The following is a 21491-nucleotide window of genomic DNA, read 5'->3' as shown; positions in this document are numbered from 1 at the left end:
CATTGCCAGTTTGTGTGTTTTTTCTTTCTGAGCAGAGGCAGCTTTCTGCACCATCTCTTTAACGTCCTCATACTTAGTCTCTGGAGCTTGAAAAAGGCGACTGGACTTCTTTTTGTTTCTTGAAGATGTTTCACCTCTCATCCGAAAGGCTTCTTCAGTTCTCAACCAAATGGTGGAGAGAGAAGCCTTTCATTTGGTTGAGAACTGAAGAAGCCTTTCGGATGAGAGGTGAAACGTCTTCAAGAAACAAAAAGAAGTCCAGTCGCCTTTTTCAAGCTCCAGAGACTACTATGACCTGGATGACTGAGAATCTACACAGACATACGTCCTCATACTTATCACTGCATCGTGTTTATGTACAAAAAGAAAAAAAAATCGATTCAAAAGTATAGTTTCACTAACTCATGTATGCAAGACAGTTTGGAGAGGGTATAGCAGACGTGGCAGTTGTTTGACTTGAAACAACTGCCAACTGCTGTACCCATTCCGACTTTTTTCTTGAAATTTTGACTTTATTCTCAAAATGTGCAATTTTTCTTTCTCAATGTGGCCCTAATACTCCTCCTAGTAGTTTGAAATCTGCCAATTACATCATGCAGAATAATCTCACAAAGAAGGACAACTTCCACTGTGGAGCTCAGTGTGTGGATCAAATGCATCCCATCAAATATAGTAAAAACCTTTAAGAACAGCTCCCTTATTGAGTGAAAATCCAAAAGATTTTAGGGCTGGGCTCTGCCCCCAATGTTTCAGAGCCTAGCAACGGTCCTGGTCAGAAGCTTACAGAAAAAGGTACGGGTACCAGAGCGGAGCAATACAGGCTGTGGGTCAGTATCACACCTCAGGTCCCAAGTGTGTAACCCTTAATCCAAGAAAAAGCAACAGGAGCAACACCATCAAAAAAGAATTCAAAAACCCCCCAATCCTGACATTTACACACCGTTCAATCAGCTCGTCTCTCACCCACCAAACACTCTCTAAACGTCTGCACCTGTGCTTTGCTCCCACCTGTCTGGTTTGCAGGTAGCTCCCAGTGGATATGCTGTCCTCTTTTCCTGTGTCTGCTTTGGATTTCTCTTTGATGGACTTTGTGTTTCCTCATTTTGGACTTTTGCATTTGGCCCAATAAATGCTCCTTTTTTTCACTTCCTTCCTGCCTCTGTATCTGCACCTGGGTCATCTCTCTCTAAATGCATTGATTTATTGCATTGTTGTCACTTCCATTATTTTATAGTGTGTATTGGCTTTTCAAAGCACACCTTTGTCTGTGAAAAGCACTAGAAGTACAGAAATGCATTTGTGCAGGGTTGCTGCATTTAAATGAAAACATCTCCTTGTAGTTGTCAGCTTTTACCACAGCGCTGATTAGAAACCTTTCATTTTTGCTTCAGTTTGTCCTTCTTTGGATGAAGCTAGGCTAACAGTATCCCTGCTTCCAGTTTGTAGGAAGCTAGGTGAAATATGTCCTCGGACTCTCTGTACACAGATTAATCTAATCTGAACAGGCTCAGAGGGAAAATTTTTTTTTCCCAAAATCCTGCACTGTTAAATATACTGATATATACAATTTGTTCCTGGAGAAGTTCTCATTGGAGACCCCCTACATTAATATCCCTTATTGTTCAGTTCCAAGAGTGTTTTTGTTGTGAGCAAAGGAAAAATGTTCCTGGATGTGTGATTGTTCATGTCACATGTGCATGAAACAAACAGGAAGTGACTGAAGGACACAGAAAAGGTTTCTAGCTCTTCCTCCTTTATCAGAGATTCTCTCCATACCTGAGAGTGTCCAGTCTCCAGCGTGGATCTTTCAGTCTGGCCGACAGCAGCTTCATTACTGAGTCTCCTGGGTGATTGTAGCTCAGGTCCAGCTGTCTCAGATGGGAGGGATTGGAACTCAGAGCTGAGGCCAGAGACGTACAGCCTTCCTCTGTGATCAGACAGTGTGAAAGACTGCAGACACACAAAACAATAATCCATCTGTCGACATTTTGTCTTTCTTTTTCTGTTTTTCAGATACAATGGCCCTCGTTTATCCATCTATTCAATTAAAGTTAGCTTAATAAAGTAACAACAAATAACCACCATTTTCTAAATTTTTTCATAATCACAAGAAAGAAAGCAGTATTAAATTTATCTTTAATGTAGGCCTCCAACTAGCGATTTTTTTAGTGATCAAGTATTCTATTGATTATTCCATCAATTAGTCAAATAAGTACCAGTACCAAATGATCACTAGTGCTAACGGAAGCACCCGCTAGCATACTGTGGCTGTAGCGATCTGTTCTGGGAGGTAATAGCTGAAATAAAGAAAAAATAACAGCTAAAATCCTCAGCACAGTGAGCATAACAAGAAATTGTTGCAGCACTACTTTAATGCAAACATTAAAGGAAAAAACTGAACAAAAATGACAAAATTCCTACAGTGTTCTGAAAATCTTTATAGATAGATCTAATAATCCACCCAAAAATAAATGAAAGGTACCTGACAATTCTTTAAGCATTAGCTGTTTATAAAATCCTGACCTGAGAGTTTCTAGTCCACAACGTGGACTCTCCACTCCAGCAGACAGATGCTTCACTCCTGAATCATGCAGGTCATTATCACTCAGGTCCAGCTCTCTCAGACTAGAGGACTGAGAGCTCACAACTAAGGACAGAGCTTCACAGCTTCTCTCTGAGAGGTTACAGACACTCAGTCTGAAAAATAAAGAATGCAAGAACAAAAAAAAAACCCAAAAAAATCATTAAAGTGCATTCATGGTCCAGTGATAAGTTGTTAGATTTAACAGTTTTTAGTATTGTTTCTGGGCTGGCTGGAATCCTTTTTTCATTTTTTTGAAAACTCATTAGAAATGTGACATTTTTACTTTGATTTACAAATATGAAAAATAGAAGACACCACAAGAAATAGATGAAGCTGACTTTTATTAGCCAAATTTTGTACTTGGTTAATTATGTAATTTGATGAAAATAAAATATCCTTTAATCCAACCTCAGAGTTTCCAGTTTACAATGAGGACTCAGCAGTCCAGCAGACAGAAGCTTCACTCCTGAATTCTGCAGGTTGTTGTTACTCAGGTCCAGCTCTCTCAGATTAGAGCACTGCGAGCTGAGAACTGAGGACAGAGCTTCACAGCTTCTCTCTGACAGGAAACAGCCACTCAGCCTGAAAAATAAAGAACACAAATACAAAAATAAAATAAAAACTGTGGTGTTAAATTGTATTGTATTCTTTTCAGTGGAAAACCAGGAAACTCAAATTAAAAGCAGCCCAAGGGTGTCACTTTTGTATGTCTAATGGCTGCAGCAATGAGTTTATCTAAGAACCAAAGATACACAGTCCACTTTCACCCTCTGTGAAGCAGTAAGTAAGTGTTTCTTCATTGTTGGCTAGCTGCACTGAAATGGAAAAATGAAAATATTAGTCATAATGTCTGGGTTTTTAGAGCACTTTATAAATGAGAACTGTGTGGAGAGTCTGAATCAGCTGCAACAGTGGTTCATCAAAACAACAAGCTGGAGTCAGACAGTTTGATTTTTTACTAATCGGGTTTGGTCTACAAACTGAGTGGTGCAATCAGCTGGCAAAGCAGATGGCAGCACTATTTTGTACATAAAAAGTCTCCCCAAGCACATCCAACCTGTAGTTCTCAGCTTCTACCGCAGTTCTGATTATAATTCTTATATAATAAGTGACAATTCCCAGTGGACAACATGTCATCTCAGGTTGTGTAACAGGTTGTGAATTGAATTACTGCATGTAGCCCCACTCTGCTAGCAGCAGCATATAGCTCTTACATGGTATCCTTTTTGCTGATTAACTCATGTTAGCTTGTGAAAGGATTTCATGTCAGGAATAGCTAGCTACTGTTTTTAGTAAGCTAATCTGTTCTTTACAAATAAAACTCGAAGCAGCTAGCACTGTTAGTAGCAGCACCAAGCCCTGTTCAATTTATAAACAGTGTTAGAACAATGGCTGCAGCCATTGTTCTAACACTTTAAGATGATCAGCCTTTAAATGATCATTAAAATGTTGTCTGTAAACTCAGTTCAGCTGTTATCACATAACTTTATGATCCTCAGACTTCACAGAACTGATTAATGTGATTAAACAGAGAGCTGTTAGTCCAGTCAGACCGTGCGTCACTGCCTCACTACAGGTTAAAAACAAAAACCTACAGATGACTGATATCACTCCTTTTATATACACATGTGCACATTCATTCTAAACTGTAAATAAAAGACTATGAAGGTTCAACCTGTGGACTTGATTTTTACATGATGGGTATCTATTACATCAGAGGCAGTTTGGACATTAATATACAACAGCTAATAGACAGATAATCAAATTTTTACTGCTCATAAAACATTATCAATGCTAACCAGTTCACCACTGTAGTGCCAATTTTTTTGAGATGGTGAAAATGTTATTTTTGAAGATATTCAGTAGGTTATTACTACATAGAGCTAAAGGAATACAGGGCTCAACAGAGCAAAGACTCTTTGCCACACTGGCTACACAGCTGAAAGAAACATGTGGTGTTCCTGTGTTCTTGTATCAATGCCCAATAGTGAACAGCCCTAGCTTTTTTATGTAATAGTAAAAACACATAAAAAATATGCATCATAAAGGTTTTCTAAATGATGATGCTACAATATTGAGGCATATGCAGCAAGGCTGCAACACTTTTAACAAAATACAGTCAACAATCAACAGAAATTTGATTACTGGAAAAAGTCAGAGTCAAAATTCTTGGTTCATGTTTTCCAACCACAAACAGTCCATCTGATTATTTATTTCTGTATTTTCTGTATTTATTTTTATAAAATGTTGTATAACTCCAAATCTGATAATGAGCAATTCTACTACTATGAAAGGAAATTACTATGTTATAGATGCAAATAGCCCTAAATCTCTAATTGACCAGTGCATGAAGTAATTTTCCTTTAACAAAAAAAATATTTGAATACAAAAATTCTTTAGACAGTAATTTAGAGTCTAATAATCCACCAAAAGCAAAATTTAAAAGGTCTCTTGATAATTCTATAAAGGTTAGCTATTTGTACAATAATATGAATTGGTGGGAAAATCTGAATCCTGACCTTAGAGTTTCCAGCTTACAGTGTGGACTCTGCACCGCAACAGAGAGAAGCTTTACTTCTGATTCCTGCAGGTTGTTGTTACTCAGGTCCAGCTCTCTCAGACTAGAAGACTGGGAGCTGAGAACTGAAGACAGAGCTTCATAGCTTCTCTCTGAGAGGTTACAGTGACTCAGTCTGAAAAATAAAAGATGAACAACACAACAAACACTGCTGTTTAAGTCAAATCAGGGTGCAGCGAGGTAAAGAGTTAGTTGACTTATTAATATTTAATCCTTTTTTTTTTTAAGGCTTTCTTAATTCCGTAAAAGATTACAGTATTACCTTTTAATGGCTAAAATCTTTAAATGTTTATTTTGAAAAAAAAAAAAACAAAAAACAAATATCACTTGATCTGACCTGAGTGTTTCCAGGTTACAGTGTGAACTCTGCAGTCCAGCAGACAGAAGCTTTACTCCTGAATCATGCAGGTTGTTGTTACTCAGGTCCAGCTCTCTCAGACTAGAAGACTGGGAGCTGAGAACTGAGGACAGAGCTTCATAGCTTCTCTCTGAGAGGTCACAATTAATTAATCTGAAAGAACATGATATTTGTGATCAAGTATCATTAAGTATGTATATTAAGTATAAGCAAAATAATAATAATAATAATAATAATTACGGCTTACAGTACGATACATGGTAAACCAAATACACACTGGACCTAAAATCTCACAAAAAACATAAAATCCCAATAGGAAAAAGATGAAAAAGTTTTGCTGTGAAAACCACAAACATGTGTACAAAAAATATACAAATTCATCAACAATATAGTTATATACAACTACTTACATTAAAATGCAGACAATGCCTCAGGCATTTTTGTACAACTATTTACAAAACAATTAGATGTCAATAAAATGCTACACAAGTTATTTGTGCCACTCCACAAAAAAAAAAAAAAAAGTTCACTTCCAGGTGTGTCCCTCCTCCTGTTGTACACCTGGAGAAAGTGTTTACATTTGAGTCTGCCTTTGGTGGCTTTTTGGTTACTGTTTGCCTTTTACATGACCCCACACTACACTACACAACACACTTTCAGTCCCTCAACTTTTACTGGTTCCTCAACAACCAAATGCCACCATTTGATATATAATTCTTTGATTGGTTGATGTGGTGCATTTTCCCAACAATTATAAAGAGGATGATGTGATTTTTTTCTTTCTACTAGACAATAATTGTTGATTATAACTCTGGTTTTATTTGTTCTCTCAACACAATTTAAAAACTGATACATAGATTGAAGTCTGCACATTAGACAGAAATTGAAATGGAGACTTGGAGATTCAGTATCCTGCTGCTACATAATTTTAAATAGACAATGTCATTTAATTCAATTCAACTGAATTCAATTTTATTTATATAGCTTCAAATCACAACAAAAAGTCACCTCAAAGTGCTTTGTATTGTGGGTAAAAACCCAATAATACAGAGAAAACCCTACAGTCAAAACGATGCCCTATGAGCAAGCATTTGGCGACAGTGGGAAGGAAAAACTCCCTTTTAACAGGAAGAAACCTCCAGCAGAACCAGGCTCAGGGAGGGGCAGTCATCTGCTGTGAATAATGGATGGAGGTGAAGGTGACTTATTGCCAATATCAGATTTGTAATCATCCACAGCAAGACACTCACTACAATCTGTGCTATCTTACTCAAAGAAACTCTATATGGGACTCTGCTACGCTGCTTTCTTGGCAGACTGCTGCCATTACTTTTTGGACTTTTTACACACCCGTACACAGTTGCTGGATGGCACTGCCACTTGAAACTGCTAGAGGGGAAAAAATGATTTCATATCAATGCACAAGGCTTTTAAATAAAAAACAAAAACAAAAACAAATGTCATTTTATCTAAATTTTCAGTTTGTTTCAGTTACTTTTGTAAACCCACAATATAGTTTTAGTCAGTTAAAATTTTTTTCCTTTTAATCATCATTTTTATTTATTTCAGTTAACAGAAATGCTTTATTAATTGCAGTTTTCATCATTTCGTTCAGTTTCATTAACAACAATAACCTTGGTACCAATCCACAAACTCCCCAAAGTACTGAGTGAGGCAGGATATGCTGTACAAAGAGGAAACCTGTGTATTCAACTTTGTGTGATTCACATCATTTTGTTGAGTAGATGAAGGGAAAGATAAGAGACCAGAAATACGGTGAAAGAAAATAGGAGAATAGCATGCAATGAAGGTTTAGCCAGCTAGTAATTAAACTTTAGTTTGCTGACTATATTTGTGCCTTTTTTATGTTCTCTAAGCACTTTGCAACTGAGTTGCTTAGTGTGGTATAATAGAGCGAGGTCCAAGTGATCTAAAATGAGTGGGATTCATTTGATTTCTTTTCAGTTTCTGGTGAGCAATGGGTTTGTATGGTTGATGGGGCTGCTGTTAGAGGATAAAGACTGCTGATCCTGATGTCTAATGGAGCCAGTTGAGGTGGTTCAAACTTCAGATAAGGATCCCTCCTGGATGCCTCCCCCCTGTTATTTTCTAGGTACAGCCAATTAATAGGATATCCCAGGGTACTGCATGTCACACTGGAGGGATTACACATTGTTCTTATACCTTATACTTTAGCCTCACTAGGAGAAGCTGGAAAACTTTTATGAGGGATATCTGAACTACTTTACTAAGACTTCCAGATAGTGAGAGCTGCCAGTGATGGAAATTTTGATATGTTATGTCACAGTGAATTTAATGATGATAGTGTTTTTTTTTAACATTGTCACATACTGTCACAGCAAGACAGTTATGGTATCAAATCTCTGTCCTTCTGGTGTTTGTAAAGGTTTTTCTTGTGAGTAGTTGTAGTAGAGTAGTAGTTGCAGTTGTAGGAGAACAATTCCCATACTTTGGGATGCAAATTCTTTCAAAGGAGAAGATAGTCAACAATAATTAGTGACCTCTGCTCAAACAAATCACTGACTCAGTTGAAAAAAATAAAGGTAAATATTTACTTACAGAGCTTTGTTGGATGCTTCAACCACTGGCAGCAGCCTCAGCAAAGCCTCCTCTGAAGCAGAGTATTTCTTCAGGTCAAACACATCCAGATCTTCTTCTGATGACAGTAAGATAAAGACCAGAGCTGACCACTGAGCAGGAGACAGTTTATCTGTGGAGAGACTTCCTGATCTCAGGGACTGTTGGATCTCCTCCACTAGAGAACGATCATTCAGTTCATTCAGACAGTGGAACAAGTTGATGCTTTTCTCTGCAGACAGATTCTCATTGAGCTTAATCTTGATGTACTGAACTGTTTCCTGATTGGTCTGTGAGCTACTTCCTGTCTGTGTCAGCAGACCTCGTAGGAGAGTCTGATTGGTCTGCAGTGAAAGACCCAGTAGGAAGCGGAGGAACAAGTCCAGGTGTCCATTTGGACTCTGTAAGGCCTTGTTCACAGCATTCTGGTAGAAGACATTTGGTTTGCATTTTATTTTAAAGACTTTGAAGAACTTGTGCTTGTGTTCTTCCAGCAGATTGACTCCAGAGTTGATGAAGGTCAGATGGACATGAAGAGCAGCCAGAAACTCCTGAACACTCAGATGGATGAAGCAGAACACCTTGTCCTGGTACAGCCCTCTCTCCTCTTTAAAGATCTGTGTGAACACTCCTGAGTACACTGAGGCTGCTCTGATATCGATGCCACACTCTGTCAGGTCTGATTCATAGAAGATCAGGTTTCCTTTCTGCAGCTGATCACAAGCCAGTTTTCCCAGAGACTCAATCATCTTCCTGCTCTCTGGACTCCAGTGTGGATCTGTCTCAGCTCCTCCATCATACTTGACCTTCTTCACTTTGGCCTGAACCACCAGGAAGTGGATGTACATCTCAGTCAGGGTCTTGGGCAGCTCTCCTCTCTTTCTGGTTTTCAGCACATCCTCCAGAACTGTAGCAGTGATCCAGCAGAAGACTGGGATGTGGCACATGATGTGGAGGCTTTGTGATGTCTTGATGTGGGAGATGATCCTGCTGGCCTGCTCCTCATCTCTGAATCTCTTCCTGAAGTACTCCTCCTCCTGTGGGTCAGTGAACCCTCTGACCTCTGTCACCATGTCAACACACTGAGCAGGGATCTGATTGGCTGCTGCAGGTCGTGTTGTTATCCAGAGGCGAGCAAAGGGAAACAGGTTCCCCCTGATGAGGTTTGTCAGCAGCACATCCACTGAGGTGGACTCTGTAACATCAGCCAGGATCTCAGTGTTGTGGAAGTCCAGAGGAAGTCGACACTCATCCAGACCATCAAAGATGAACACAACCTGGAAGTGTTCAAAGCTGCAGATTCCTGCTTCTTTGGTTTCAGTAAAGAAGTGATGAACAAGTTCCACCAAGCTGAACTTTTTCTCTTTCAGCACATTCAGCTCTCTGAAAGTGAATGGAAACATGAACTGGATGTCCTGGTTGGCTTTGTCTTCAGCCCAGTCCAGAGTGAACTTCTGTGTTAAGACTGTTTTCCCAATGCCAGCCACTCCCTTTGTCAGCACTGTTCTGATTGGTTCATCACTTCCAGGTGAGCCTTTAAAGATGTCTTCATGTCTGATTGTTGTTTCTGGTCTGTCTCGTTTCCTGGATGCTGTTTCAATCTGTCTGACCTCATGTTCATCATTGACCTCTGCAGTCCCTCCCTCTGTGATGTAGAGCTCTGTGTAGATCTGATTCAGAAGGGTTGGGTTTCCTGCTTTAGCGATACCCTCAAACACATACTGGAACTTCTTCTTCAGATGAGACTTGAGTTCAGGCTGACACCTCTGCAGAGCTTCTGAATGAAAATAAAGTAAAAACACTTTTAACAGAGCTTAACATTAGCAGTCTGTTGTGGAGTGGTTTATATAATGTAAGGTAAAAAAAAATATCCATCCATCCATCCATGCTAGCTTGACGCCGGACAGTCATTGAACCCTTTATTGCATTTTGGCATTTCCCCTCGGATCTGAAGAAGAACTGAGCTTTGTTTTTAAGTACATGGAAGCTTTTCTATTTTTTCCATTTTGAAAAAGAATCTTGTTAGGGTTTCAAAACTCTGACTTCACACAAACCACATTGGTGATGTAGGTTTGTGCTGCTTTCCCTTGTGATAATCTTTTAAATTTATTGAGTTTACTAAGAGATTGTTCAGGTTCAACTGATCCAGCCCTAATTGCTCAAACTCATAAAATAAGCCATTACATTGCAAATTATTACATTCTTGGAATCAAAGACAAGTTAGAAATCATGAGATTCATACATAAGCACCTTGAGGTGAGCGTTTGTTATGATTTGGCGGTCTATAAATAAAATTGAATTGAATTGAATTATATGTTTAAGAAGTTTTTCTTAAAATGTGTTTCAAGATTACATTCAATACATGAGCGTAATGCAATGGTTCAAAAGACTCAGTTTCTAAATTTTATGCAACATGCTTTTATTCTGGATTTTTGGTTGATATTCTGTCTCTCTCCATTAACCTGAAACTATTACAAAAATGAGAGACTGTTCACTTTGTTTCCTTTTTCAGTGGTTGGCTGTCTGGCACAAGCAATGATGAAATTCCTCTTTTTTTACTCACCGAGGCAGTAATGGGCAATAATGTCATCAGGAGCTGTTGGGCCTTGGGCACTTTCATTGTCAAATCTGGCCTTACTTGAAAAAAGTTTGGACACACCTGCTTTAAGGTATAGATCATGGGCTGTGAATGGTTAATCATCAATCTTTGACTTGCTTTGAAGCAGTTAGCAGACATCTGTTATTCAACCCTACCTTCATTCCTCCAAGAGGAATTGCATGCTGAGTTGTAATCATTGCTTGTGCTGGCGGGCCAAAAATCAAAAACTCATTTATGGACCACATAAAATCTGAGCTCGGGCCATGTAAGGGGAACTATGTGAGAGTGCTGTTTGTAGATTACAGCTCAGCATTCAACACCATAGTTCCCTCCAGGCTGGTCTCTAAGCTGCTGGACCTGGGCCTGGGCCCATCCCTGTGCAGGTGGGTTCACAGCTTCCTGACCAGCAGACCACAGGTGGTACGAGTGGGTCACCTCACCTCATCCTCCCTCACCCTCAACACTGGATCCCCCCAAGGCTGTGTGCTCAGCCCTCTGCTGTACTCACTGTACACCCATGACTGCGAGGCCATGTCAGAGTCCAACATCATCATCAAGTTTGCTGACGACACTGCTGTTGTGGGACTAATCTCTCACAATGAGGAGACAGCCTACAGGAGAGAGGTCTCCCGCCTGGAGAACTGGTGCCAGGAGAACCACCTCCTGCTCAACGTCAGCAAAACAAAGGAACTGATCGTGGACTTCAGCAGGAAGCAGCAGAGGGACTACCATCCTCTTGTCATCAGTGGTGCTGAGGTGGAAAGAGTGGACACTTTCAAATACCTGGGAGTGACCATCTCACAGGACCTGTCCTGGACTCATCACATAAACATCACTGTGAAGAAGGCCAGACAGCGTCTCTACCTCCTCAGGCGGCTGAGAGACTTGAAGCTCCCACTCAAGGTCCTCAGGAACTTTTACAGCTGCACCATCGAGAGCATCATGCGTGGGAGCATCACCACCTGGATGGGAAACTGCACCAAGCAGGACTTCATGGCCCTAAAAAGGGTGGTTCGTTCAGCTGAACGGACCATCAGAACCACCCTCCCCAACCTGCAGGACATTTACACCAAGCAGTGCAGGCTGAGGGCCATGAAGATCCTAAAACAGCCCAGCCACCCCGGACACGCTCTCTTCTCCCTGCTCCCATCAGGCCGGCGTTACCGCTGCCTGAGGGCTAAGACTGAAAGGTTGAAGAAGAGTTTTTACCCACAAGCCATCCGTCTGCTCAACTCTGAGCCCTAAATGGACCATTATTGCACAATGTAAATATTATAATTTATAAAAGTGTGTATAGTGTATAGTATATAGAGTATAGTGTATAGTGTGAATTACTTTTTTTTTTTTTTTATTCTTCTTATTTATATGTGTGTGTATATATGGTTGCAGGTACAAAATACATTTCACTGTGCATTGTACTGTGTATAACTGTGCATGTGACAAATAAACACTATCTTAATCTTAATCTTAATCTTAATCTTAATCTTAATGTTTGGCCCACAGGCCATAGTTTGAAAACACCTGGTATAGATGGTCCTTGCTTCAGGTGATGTCTCACACACACACACACACACACACACACACACACACACACACACACACACACACACACACACACACACACAAAATACTTAATTAATGATGGCTAACTGTCTGAAGTAACCATGACATACAATATAGAGAAAGCTCATTTCATAGCCTGCATATGAATAATTGTGCATCTAAATCTTTGCTAATCATCCATGTATCTTTTTTTAAATAGTAAAATGATCCATTAACAGCTCATAGCTTGTTTGTATTCAGAAATGGTCAATCCATCATTTATAAACAATAAAAATGCTGCTAATAAACATGTTATAGATGAGCTTATTAATCAAGATTAAAGATTTATATCCATGATTATAAATAACATACTTAGGAGGAATGATGCTTTATAGATGATGAATTACGTATTAACTAATTATCACTAATGCTTATTATGTAGTTATTTTAATGTGTTACCACAGTTTAAATGGCAAAGATGTGTGGGTGATGTTTAATGATGTGGGTGTAGCTTCCCTGTACCTGATGTTGACTCTTACCATCTGATGAAGCTTCCTGGGCTGAAGACGTTCCTGCTGAAGGACAATGAATCTGGAATCAAAAACTGCCTTTTGAAAGAAACCTGTGAGGTTTCAAAGCAACTGAAGCTTCAATGCATTTCATCAAATAAATTTAACAGTGTTGTGTCTTCATGCCGCACTGAGTGATTCACGTATTATTCCCCCGACTGACCTTTTTTCATCTTCTTTAAAACTGATGTCGCCACCTCCATCACACAGCCTTCAGTGTATGTTTCTATCAGAACATCCACTGTTCTCGTTCTGCTTGTTTTCTCCAGGAGGCTCTTTTTGATGGTTGGAAAATCACCTACAGAAACAGTCTGCAGGTACCAGTGGAAACGTTTTAGCTCCTGTTCTTCCAAATCATCCAGCATGTCCAGCAGCTGCTCTGGAACAGACTTTTCCTTCTCTGAGTGTTCAGACCTAAAGAAAAACATCTGTAATCAGCTACATCACTCTACCCAATAAGATTACAGATCCTGTTTCATTAACTAAGCGTTTGGAGCACAAAAACAAACACTGCAGCAGTTAAATAAACTCCCAAAGAGTTCATGTTACTGTACAAACAGCTCACCTCTCTGCAGCAGATGCCTGCTGGACTTTAAAATCAGGAGGAGGATATTCCAATGACTCACAGCTGGGTTCAGGTTCGGGTTCAGGTTCAGGTTGGTTCCTGTGAATAATGATGCAGCAGTGATGTGAGTGCTGAGCTGTGACATGGAGAAGAGTCATGGACAGTTAGAGATGGTCATCTCACCTCTGAGCTTTGGTCTGGCTCTCATGTTCCCCACACAGAGTGGTTTTAGAGGGAGGGACTCCCTCCTCTCTGTCCTCACACTGATCCATGCTGCTGAATTCACATCAGCTCACACACACTTTCTACCTTCACCTGCAGAGGAAACACACATCATTCATGCATCATTCACATCAACTGACAGCTGCAGAGCTCATGTCTGATGTGTTGGACTAACATCCACTCCATCTGAGACACAGCTTACATCAGTTCACTACAAAAACGTGTCCCAGAGAGCCGGTTTCAGCCTCCAAATACCTCCATTCCTGGAGTCCTACAAACCAACAGGTCAAACTGACTGTAGAAATGGCAGAGAGCAGATTTATTTCACTAACAATGCCCAGGACCAAGCTGCTGCTGACACAGGCTTCACACTGCTTTCAGCCTCAGAGCTACGCTAAGGTTAAAGATCAAAGGTGTCATGGTCCTGGGCCGGTGGCCCAGTGTTTTGAGTTTCTTTTATGTAGTTTTCTTTTGTTGTTCTTTTCAGGTTATGTTTATTAGTGTTTCTTATAGTTTAATTTCTTAGTTTGTTGTTTGAGTATGCTGTTTGGTTTCCCTTGTTGTTTTTGTGTAATGTTTCCTTTGTCAAATTTTCAGTGTTAGGTCTGCGTCTGTTATGTTTAGTCACTTCCTGTTTTATTTTGACAGTCTCGTGTTCACTGTGCTTTGTGATTAGTTTTGCTTCCCCTTTGTCATTAGGTTCATTTGGTTCACCTGTCATCCTCTGTTGTTTTCACTTGCCCTAATCACCTTGTGTATATTTAAGCCCTTAGTTTTCATCTGTTCGTTGTTGCGTCGTCGTCATTGTTTTCCCCTCTTAGCTGTGTGTTTTGTTTTTCGCTTTCTCCCAGGCTTCTGGTTTGTTTTTTTGCCTTGGTTGAGATTTCGGGTTTTTGTATTTTGTATTATTCGAGTTCCTGCGAATAAAACAGTTTTAGTTTAAGTCTGCATTTGTCCTCCATTTGGGTCCTTTCTCTCTGCACACAGCCCCCCCACCATGACAAAAGGAACCTAAAGAAATCACGTGATGCTGCTGGGAGTTCCAGTACAGATTAGCAGCATTTAGTTATTTATCTCCAGATCAAATCCTTATTATCTGCTCCAATTACCACATTCCAGTGCATTCAAACACAGCTGCAGTCACAGAAAACGATGTAGAGACACAGGAACATCATGAGACTGAAGAAGTTTAGCTTTCTTCTTCAAACTCTGCACAGATGCTGCAGACAGCAGTGATGCTTTCAATCACCAGGTTCCTAATAAACAGAGTTACAGTTTTAACAGGATTTTTTTTTTTTACTGAAATTCAACTGAAAAACTTCTTAGTTGGTCTCTAGAGCTTTTTTTTGCTTCTTGAAGATGTTTCACCTCTCATCTGAAAGGCTTCTTCAGTTCTCAAACCAAAAATTGGTGAGACCCGAGTATTTAAATCCCAGTGGGCGTAGTCCCCTGGAGGTGGCTGTGACCCTCTGTTGTTCATTTGCATAATCACATGTGCCAAGGTGTGAAACGATGCATGGGTTATTGCAATCAGTGGTTTCAGGTGAAAACTATTTAGGACTTTGGTGTAATGTAGAGGTCTGAGCACTCTTCACTGCACTGGACAGGATATACTACGTTGCTTACTTTGTGTTTAGGTCTTTTTTCTTTGGGACAAACCAGTTTTTGCCTCAGAGTGTGACTTGGTTTGAAGTATACTGGGATGTCATGCTTGGAAAAAAATTTTCTGAGTTTCTCTGACAAGCCTGCCACACAAGGGATGACAGTGTTGTTCCGCTTGTCATTCTTATTCTCCCTAGTTTGTGCTTCACCTTCTTTCCTTTGCATCTTGGCTCATTTTCTTAAAGCATGTTTGGGCTAACCACATGTTCTGAGGGCTTTCTTTACATGTGTGTTCCTTTTGTTTCCCTTCTGCCTCAAGGGAAACACTTTCTGCCCGATGTTGTAGGGTCCTGATCCCCCCAAGTTTATGTTCCAGAGGGTGGTGGGAGTCAAAGAGGAGATACTGGTCTGTGTGTGTGGGCTTCCAGTAAACTTCAGTGTTGAGGCTTCCATCTTCCTCAATAAGCACTGCACAGTCCAGGAATGGTAACTTGTTATCTCTGATGTCCTCCCCGGTAAAACGTATGTATTTATCCACTGAGTTGATGTGGTGAGTGAAGGCTTCTACTTTTTGGGTTTTAATTTTGACCCAGGTGTCATCTACATACCAGTGTCTAGGTACCATCCCTTTGAAAGAACAAAGAGCTTCATTTTCCATGTTCTCCATGTAAAAACTGGCTACAATGGGGGACACTGGGGAGCCCATGGCATATCCATGCTTTGTCTGTAGAATCCATCATTGTATTTGAAATATGTTGTGGTAAGGCAGAGATCTAAAAGTGCACAAATCTGATCTGGGGTGAAGCTGGTTCTGTTTTGTAAGGTGTCGTCTTCCTGTAGTCGTCTTCTGACGATCTCCACTGCCTCAGTTGTGAGTATGCAAGTGAAAGGTTAAACCACAACAAAGGACACCATGGTTTCATCTGGATTCAGTACAAGATTATGGACCTTGTTGGTAAAATCTGTGGAGTTTTCAGTGTGGTGGGCTGTGTTGCCAACAAGTGGAGATAAGATGATGGTGAGGTGTTTGGAAATATAGATTGTATGTAGAAAGAAACAGCTTTTTATCAGATCTAAACCTGCAGACCCACAGAGCAAAGCTGTCTACATATCTGCCTGCTAGGAGAGGAAGTAGAAGAACAGCCTGTGGTCACATGCAACTGTTAGTGGTTTAGTGTTTGCACCACATATGGGCTCAGAGAGGTGTTTAGAAACAGGAAGGGTGGTTGCTTAGCTGTTGTTACGTGTGCTGATGTCACAGACTGTAAAACAGAGAAACCTCAGGTTGTTCTTGTCCAGGACCTTTTGCCCCGTGTCTCGTGTTTTGCTTCCCTGAGATTCTGTTCTGAGTTTGAGTTTGGTTTCGATCCTTGGTTTGTTATAGTTATGGTTATCTGTAATGAGTTCCGGTTTCCTTTGGTCGTTGTAGTCATCCCTGCATTCCTGTGTGTGTGTGTGTGTGTGTGTGTGTGTGTGTGTGTGTGTTTATTGTTCATTCTCTCCCCTTGTGTCAAGTTCATGTATCCTAGTCCTGGTCTCTGTTTAGTTACTTCCTGTTGTATTTTCCTTTTTTTTTTTTTTTTTTTTTAGCCTGTCATATCTGGCAGTTTTCGCACTCAGAATATGATCCGAATACGCTGGTGTACCAAACATATTTGCTTTTCCAAGAATAGCTCTTTAAGTTCTATAATAGGCTACTCTTGTTAGCATGTATTTAGTTTGTATTTTAATTTTATTTTATTTATTTATACCAGGCGTGACAGGCAGAAAGGAAAGGGTATGAAAAGGAGTGAGAAAGAAAAACAAAACAAAGGTGAGAAAAGAATAATCAAAGAATGATATCCACATATCTACACATGCACATACATACGCATACACACATACACACACACACACACACACACACACACACACACAATCCTGCTGTTGCTTGCATGTGCCTCTGTCATGGAACGTACTCACCAATGGAGGCAAGAAACTGCAATCCTGCCCCCCGTGATCCAGAGGCAAACGGGAAAGGACCCAGGGGACGCGGCCATGGCCCACCAGGACATCAGAAGACGAGAGGCCACACATCCTGATGGCAACTGCGCACACACCCCAGAGGAGGAAGGAGGGAGACCCCAGACGGACCCCCCCACGGCCAAACGGCAAGAGTCCAGACAGCCAGAGGCAATGAGCAGCCAACCCCCGCCGCAGGCCGGCATCCCCCGCACGAGCCGCGAATGCGGCCCCAAGGCCCCAGGCGCCCGAAAACCGCCCGACACCCAGCAGAGCCCCCCCCCCACGCCAAAGAGGCCCGAGCCACCCCCAGGCCACAACCGCCAAGGGAGCGGGTCAAGAACCACGCCAAGACATCCGGCCGCGAACCCCGGGACCCATGGGCACCCGGCACTCCAGGGGCAGCAGTGGCAACCAGCAGGAAGCAGCAGGAAGCGATAAGGAGTAATAGGGAGGGGTGACTCCCACCCTTCGCAACCATGTCCCACAGGTGCCAAGGCTCAGCAAACCACAGGCCCAGGCCCTGCTGTCCACACATTCACACACATGCACACACATGTACCACACACATACACACGCACACACATACACATGCACACACATGCACCACACACACACACAAATCATATATTCATACTCACACAAATGACTGTCACACATTCATGCGCACACACACAGAACTTACATGGACACCAAGTGTGGGTGAGAGGGTACCAGCACAGAGCCAGTGGCACCCCGGCGAAGCAGCCAACCCGGCCCCAAACCACTAGCCAGTCCCTACCCCAGGCAGGGTGCATGAAACTGGGGTGTGGAGGACCCGCCCTCCCCCTCCTCCCACTCAGCGTGTTTGGAGTGATATGTTGGGTGTATGTAAGTGTATGGAGTGGGAAGAATATGTATGTGTGTGTGAAAGCTACAGTGCTACAGTGCCTGTTGTATTTTCCTAGTGTCCTGCTCCCTGTGTGCCATGTTGAATTTTGCTTCCCGTGTTTTCATTAGTATGATTCTGTCCACCTGTTCCCTCCAGCTGCCTCCTGTTGTCCCTCGTCATTCCCTGTGCATATATTGTCTGCATATCCCTCTGCTCTCTGTTGCGATGTCGTCATAGTGTTCCTCTGCTGTGCGCATTTCTGTCTGTGAGTGTTTTTTCTAGTTAATGCTGCTGGCCTTGTCCAGTTCGGTTTTCCAGCAATAAGCTGAGATTTTTGAGTTGAAGTCTGTCTCTGGAGTCCTGCATTGGGTCCTCAATCCTGCCTATCGCAACGATACGTGACAGTTCTCTTCTTCCTGCTCAGGTCAAAGGTCATCTTTCTGCCCATTTGACCCCTGATAGATTTGATCTTCTCATTTCTAATCTTTCAGATACTTGATTTGCTGGAACTTTTCTTGAGTGGAAGGAAAATGAAGCGGGTTCCTTCTGAGCTCCTGGAAAGACGTCTTTCCTTCTCTTTGTGTTCTGCTGCTTTTTCAGCTCCGGGGGCTCCTGGGAGGAAGGTGAAGGCGCTCCTGTCTCTCTAACATCCCTCTGCACTTCCAGCAGGGACACAGAAACACAGCAGTGATTGTGTCTTAACAGACAACTGAATGCAGTGAAGCTGCTGTATGTCTGTGATCAAATGTGTGAGGGAGGTCACTGCACAGCAACGTTTACATCTTTCCTCAGACTCACAACTTTTCCTCTTTTATTTCCTGTGAAGGCTGAACCCTCTCTGAAGTTAGCAGCATCATCTCAGCCAGAACACTGCCAACAGGAAGTGATCAGTAGCCTCCAAAAGTCTCTGAATGTGGGACTTTGTGATCCTGCAACACTGAGAGGAAATCTGCTGTTCCAGCTTCACTGCTGATCAACATCTGAACCTGTCCTGACCAACTCCAGATGTTTGCAGCTGCACATTCATCAAATCAGGACATTTCTGGCAGCAGAAACTGAGCGTAAAAGGAACAAAGGCTGAAAACATGAATGTTTATCTGTGAGCATCATCGACTTTTAGACCACAGAAACCATCAGAAAGAATTTTACATCAGTCATCAGTTACATCAGGATTCAGACTGTTGAGCTAGAGCTGCAGCCTTCACCTGGAACCTGGCCTACATGCTGAGCACAAACACCAGCTGAGAGTGACAAAAGCTCCTCACTGTTATTTTACTGCAGATCACTGAAAACTTTCAGACTCCTCATAGAGTCTTTGTTCCTTCGGACTCACAAACATCCAGGACAATAAACATCAAACAGCAACTGAAACTCCCAGGAACTGAAGACAAAACGCTCAAATCAAGGCTTCAACACAGTCCACTGCCATCTTTGTTATACAGGCTAGAGATGGTCTACAGAGGAAAATAATCATTCACACCTGCTCAGAGAGAGGCAGCAGATTTCTGCTGGAAATAAGCTGCACACAGCTAATGTTAGCCAGAAAACCATTCCAGACCGCTTCCATTACCTTTACATAGCTTCACATGGAGACGATCAGCATCAGCAGAAGAAATGGGAAGTTCAGTAAAGAGGAACGTTGAGAAGGAAGGAAACACCCAGAGGGGTGTATGGAGGGAGGAGCAATGGTAGGAATTGCTCAGTCTGGATTTAGAAACATGTAAAAATGCTTGATGGAGATTTCTGTTACTGAGTGTAGCCTCAAAGTGAAGTTTTTCAATCCGGTTAAGGGATGACGTAAAATTCCATTTCCAGAACCAAACTCTCGTGTTCAATATGCCACAATGCATTGTTTTAACTAATCCAAAAAAAATAATAAAACACTCAGCTGTCATTTTACAGATGAGAAAGAGAGGAAATGGCTGCAGTTGATAAGGTATGTTACAACCTTCTGTAATAGTGACTGTCACTGGTTCTGCCATTGCTGCTCATATAGGAGCATTTGGAGCTGGGAACGACAGCAACATCACTGGATTTAAAGACTTCGGACTTAAAGACCGGTTTGTGACACTGGCTGTTTGCTCTGTGGTGTTAAACTGGATTCTGTTTTATTAAATATCAACAAAACAGAAGTTCTTTTTAGCTGAGCAGTATAATTAATCCAATCTAAAAAAGGAAAAAAAATTCCACCTTGGAAGAGCAGGAAGCCTCTTCATTGCAAAGTCATGTTTTTTTTTTTTTTTTATGCTTCATCAGCCTTCACACTTTATATCCTTCTTTGGCCAGTTTAACATCTATGTTCACATGAAAAGCATCATTGTTTCAGCCTTTGTGACATTCTGTTCTGCAACACTGCTGAGGCTGATTTAAAAGGCCGCCTGTGTGACTGCCTCACAATTAAACATCAGAATTAATGCAGTAGTAGCTTAGGAAACATCCACTAGCATCAGGCTTTTCTTACTATCCTGGTTTGTAACAGTGAATCCAAACAACAAAAACTCTGTGTCAGCTGATCACCCGTGTCACCTGGCCGACGGTCTCTGCTTTAACGTGAAAAAAAGTGTGGTACTGTCCATTGGGGGGAAGTTGTATGCATTATATTTTAAAAACCTACTCTAATTAAAAATCACATTAATATATTTTATTTTTATTAATTTGGATTAGTAGGACATGTTAGGACACGCAATGTCATGCAAACACAGTGCCGCCACTTTTCGAGGCTTACACACACGCACATGCACGAACATAAACAGGCACCATGGGGGGATGGGAGGTGGGGTGGTGGAGGGGGTGTTGGAGTTATGGTATAAATTCCATTCTGTTTATTATAAATTATCATATCTTCTGTTTGTATATTTTCTATAAGTTGTTTTATGTACATATGATACTGTTGTTTTTATGTTTGAAATGGGAACACGTGGTGGTATTTCTTACAAAGGAAGTTGTAGTTACCTGCAGGCTGCTCTCGGCCTGCAGAGAACACATATAGGATACGTGTCTCGTATACGCCATGTTACATGCGCACATGTCACAGTATGCTTACGACCATATATGGTAAGGAAAAAGCCAAGAATGTTGTTTATTACATGCTGTAAACTGTGTTTGATGTAACCCACGTGATCTTATTGTGAAAATCCGAATAAAAGCGCTGCGCGGGAAGCAGTTCGCCAGGACAGATAACTTCCGCTCAGCTGAGAGCTGAGTTCAAGGAACGGATCTCTCCTCCTTGCGCAAGTTCAAAAGAGTTGTGTGTTTGTCCTCTGAGTTTTTAAAATGATCTGAACCTATCATTTTTTGGTCCTTCGAGCCGGATCGGGACAGTTGCTGACTGACGCTGGAGGAGACGAACACCGAAGACTGTCTGACAGCCAGGATCATCAGTTGACCTGAAGAGAAGTCCTG

General features: G+C 41.5%; 1 pseudogene; it reads right to left on the bottom strand.

Annotated features, from left to right (window-relative positions):
- The window catches only part of LOC115798549 (NACHT, LRR and PYD domains-containing protein 12-like), a 58866-nt pseudogene extending 48128 nt beyond the window's left edge, over positions 1–10738 (bottom strand).
- Positions 10739–21491: the final 10753 nt, after the last annotated feature.

This window comes from Archocentrus centrarchus, chromosome 2 (genome assembly GCF_007364275.1).
Source record: "Archocentrus centrarchus isolate MPI-CPG fArcCen1 chromosome 2, fArcCen1, whole genome shotgun sequence".
Classification (NCBI taxonomy): Eukaryota; Metazoa; Chordata; class Actinopteri; order Cichliformes; family Cichlidae; genus Archocentrus; species Archocentrus centrarchus.
Note: the sequence above shows the minus strand (reverse complement) of the source record. Positions and strands in the feature narration are given on the sequence as shown.